Source organism: Lactuca virosa, chromosome 5, assembly GCF_052849685.1.
Source record: "Lactuca virosa cultivar CGN04683 chromosome 5, Lactuca_virosa_CGN04683_v6, whole genome shotgun sequence".
NCBI classification, from domain to species: Eukaryota; Viridiplantae; Streptophyta; class Magnoliopsida; order Asterales; family Asteraceae; genus Lactuca; species Lactuca virosa.
In genome coordinates, this window is record NC_136430.1 from 279,882,085 (window position 1) to 279,886,405 (window position 4,321).

The 4,321-nt window shown below is 39.3% G+C and overlaps 1 non-coding gene across 1 annotated transcript; it reads right to left on the bottom strand.

Annotated features, from left to right (window-relative positions):
- Positions 1-419: 419 nt before the first annotated feature.
- On the bottom strand, positions 420-526 carry LOC145117968 (small nucleolar RNA R71). Its single transcript, XR_013712959.1, has one exon. It is a non-coding gene; the product is annotated as a small nucleolar RNA R71 (small nucleolar RNA).
- Between the last annotated feature and the right edge of the window lie 3,795 nt (positions 527-4,321).

Genomic DNA, 4,321 nt, shown 5'->3' on the forward strand with positions numbered 1-4,321 from the left:
AAAAAGAGTGAACCCGAAGACGAGCAAGAAAACGAGATGGAAAACATTGCGGATATGTCCATTGGAGCATACAAGAAGAGAATCCGAGAGGACATCGATACCGGTTTAGTACAACCCACAATTCCCGCCATTGCAACATTCGAGTTGAAAGGACACATTCTTACTCACTTAAGGACGTACCATTTGCTGGGAAGGATAATGAGGATGCTTACAAGCACCTAGATGAGTTCAATGACATTGCAGACTATTTCAATGTCCCAAAAGTTACTAGAGAGACAGTTTTGTTAAGGATGCTTCCCGTTACTTTTAAGGGAGCTGCCAAATATTGGTTGAAGGCACTACCACATGGTGAAATTACTACTTGGGCACAAATACGTGAGAAATTCCTAGAATAATTATGCCCACCATCAAAGATATCTGAACTCAAGAAGGCAATAGCCAACTTTGAGTAACAACCGGGTGAGTCGTTCTATGAGGCATGGGAGCAATATAAAGGGTTACTAAGAAATTGCCCTCAAAATGACCTTAATATACAACAAGAAGTGTCTATCTTCTATGACGGGGTGAATGTCATGACGATGCAAATCCTTGATTCTCAAGGACCACTTACAAAGAAAAATCTGGCTGAAATCAAGGAGTTAATTGAAGAGTTCTCAAAGCATTCTCGTGAGTACCACAATCCAAGACATGATGGAGTTAAAGGAATTGGGGGAGGAAATTCTTAAGACATGGCTGCTGTACTAGCCATGCTAAATACTATGGACCGGAGAATGACCAAGATGGACCAATCAATTCATGCTATTAGAGTTGGTTGTGAAAGATGTAGTGATCCACACTTAACAAAACATTGTCACTTAGATGAAAATGGAAATAAAAAGGTGCAAGTTTGATGCTTGAGTGGAGATAAGTATGATGAAAATTGGAGGAAACCAAAGAAGGAGTGGTTACCATATGAAGAATATAAGAAGATGAAAGAAGAAAAATATAGGCAGACTGAACGAGGCTTATACCAAAAAGAACAACCACCTCCTGAAAAGAAAGTTGATCTTGAGTCTATGTTACATAGATTTATGGAGGCTTCCGAGAAAAGACACGATGAGACCGATGCAGTGATAAGGGAACATCAAAATATCATGAAGGAACAACAAGCTTTGCTAAGAAATCACCAAGCATCGATCCAAAATATTGAAGTCCAACTAGGTCAACTAACTACTTTTGTACAAGAAAAATTATCTCCAAAGATTTCCGATACAAAGCCTCCATCGCATGTAATGGTAATAGAAACTGAAGAGGATACCATCTCTGAGTTCCCTGAAGCACTTGAAGTCGACCCACATCAAACCGGACGAAGCTCGAAGAAGTCACGATTAGAAGAAAAAAATGTTGTTGAAACATCGAACCCACGATGTGGGGTTTTGAACTCCACGACGTGGGGTGAGTCTTGGACAGAAAAATTTTCATGATGTTCAAGCTTATCGTCATCTGCTTCCATTTCCGACACGAGCTCATATTCAACCACTAGAGTAGGAACACTTGAAGTTTATGGAACAAGTCAAGGGTATTTCAATTAACACTCATTTTATTGAAGCATTGTCTAAGGTTCTTGAATATGCCAAATTCTTGCAAGATCTACTTGACACTCGCTAGCAGCTAGAGAAGAATTCCAAGGTAATTCTTAGTGAGCAAAGTTCTAAAGTGATTATGGGAGAGTTACCAAAGAAGATGGGAGATCCTGGACGCCTCACTCTTCCATTTGATTTTGGGAATAATTTGAAGACTTATGATTTATCTTATTCGGGAGCTAGCATAAATCTAATGCCTTACTCATTCTATCAAAAGCTAAATCTTCGAGGTTTGAAGGCTACAAGAATGACAATTCACATGGCCAATCGTTTAGTGACACATCCAAGGGGCATTATGGAAGATATCTTGGTAAAAATTGAGAAATTCGTGTTTCCAATTGATTTTGTCGTTTTAGATATGAATGAAGATGTCAATGTCTCAATCATTCTTGGTCACCCTCTACTTAATACTACTCGATCCCTGGTTGACATTTACGAGTCAAAACTCACTTTGAGCATTGGAGATGATGAAGCTACTTTTGGAATAGAAGATGGTTTTCAAGGGAATGATGTTCAAGGAGAAGTTTTCAATATCGATGAGGAGAATGAACTTGAAGAATTGGAAAAATTAATGGAGGAAGAGATTCAACAAGTTAAACATACCAGATCAAGAGCATCCGTTCCACTTGTTTTCGAAGTGATTTCTTATAAAACTCCAACATCTTGGGTAAGTTAGGAAAGTGAAGACTTGGTATCAAGTGAGGAGGACGAAGTTACTTCCAATGAAAAGAGACTAACTATGGATAAGAAGATGGTGCCCGTGGAGCTAAAAAATGAAGAAAAAGCAAAACCTCATCTTGTGGAAAATAAGGGAATTAAGAGAAAGCTTGAAGAAAATGATGCATGGGTTAAAAAAGAAAATTCTAAAATGGCATATATTAGACGAGTTCAAGCGAACAAAAGAAGGTGGAAGGAGCAAAAGATACAAATGGTGGGGGACACTCCAACAAGTTCAACGTGAGGTGACACGGAGTCCGGCTCATGACTCCAATAAAAAGAAGCGCTTCTCGGGAGGCAAGTCGGGCTCGGTTTGAATTTATTTTCGTTTTGCATTTTTAATTTTTGTTTTTTTAGTTTATTTTTAGGATAATAATCATCTATGTCATCTTGACGTTTAGAAAAGGCAGAAATTAAGTGTGGGGTTCTTAAATATTGCTTGAAATAATTTTTTAGAAATAAAATTAAGGTTTTAAGGAATAAATTTTGGACTTATCAATTTTTGCGACATCACGTTGTAGCCCAAAAGCCCACCTCGTGGTGAATTCAATTGGCCCGATTATTCTAAGCCCAACAGACGAGCCCACGACATGGCCAAAAACCCACGACGTGGACTTTAAAAAATCACCCGGGGGGAGTATAGGATATCTTCCTTTAGACCATCCCCATTTGCTTACCACACATGGACGAACACAACAACCCCACATCCGATTTTTTTGCCATTTTCTTCTACAATTTCTGCCTTATTGTCTCCTATCTGCAATTGATAAGTGTTACATTCAATAATCTTGTTACTTTTCCCTCGTTTTATGCATTTAGTGGTTAGGGTTTTTTAGAGATGAAATACCCAAAATTGATTCGCTTGGTTGATTATTTTCGAATGCATGTGTCAATTAGGAACTTAGATTGACAAGATCAACAAACCCCAAGTGAAAATTTTGGTTAGTTTTAGCCTTCCTAGGACAGATCCATATTCACGACACGAGTCAAGCCCACGATGTGGACTTGAAACCCACGAAGTGGGATCTGGGCGACCAGTTTCCTGTTTTAGTTTACAATTTAATCTCTTGGTTGTTTTGGTTTGTTTTGTTTGTTGTTGGTCATTTTAGGAAAAATCATCGAAGGGCAGTTCCTCAAGCAAAAGACCCTATTGATGTGTCGAGTATTCACCCATTCTACCGGTTCCCTCAAAACCTCTCCCGTGTTGTGTTAAATAATTATGAAAATCGTTTGGGGTGGTTGTATAACCGCGAGTTCCCTATTGCTCGTTTTGTGGATTGGACATGGTTACGCGGGGTTGGTATGGTTATGGAGTTGGAAAGGCATTGGACAAAAGTATTTTTGGGAGATGGCTTTACATTCACATGTAACAGGTGGAGGAACCTCTTCTCTATCCAAGAACCCGTTTATCGGGAATTATCAGTGGAGTTCTTCGCTACCTTAAATTTCGATGATAAGACCACCGATCCCAACTACAACCGGACGTTTGCTTTTCGATTGGGTGGTGTGTACCACGAGTGCAACATTAGAGAATTTTCATGGCGCATGGGACTGTACACCGAGGAGGAAACACAATCACACATTTTTGTTCTATTTTTACAAGGGTGTGTTCGAGATTTCACCTCCGGGATTATTGATATCGAGTTTTGGAGAACCATTTCGAATCACGAGTACAATTCTAGTGATGCAAGCGAAGAACAAATCCGGAATCCCGTTTATCGTTTTTTGCATCGCCTCATAACCTTCTCGATCAATCATAAAAATCATGGAGATAAATTGCCCATTCATAATTTATTTCATTTTTGGAGCATAATTACACCCGATAATTTTGTGACATTCCTTATATGCTTGCGCGGTTTATGGGAAGGAAGGCGACTAATTCTAGACCTGGTAGTCCCATTACGGGTGGACACTTAGTCACCCGACTTGCCCGGTCTTATGGTATCTTGAGTCCTAATTTTATTAGGAACCTCACGCGCTTT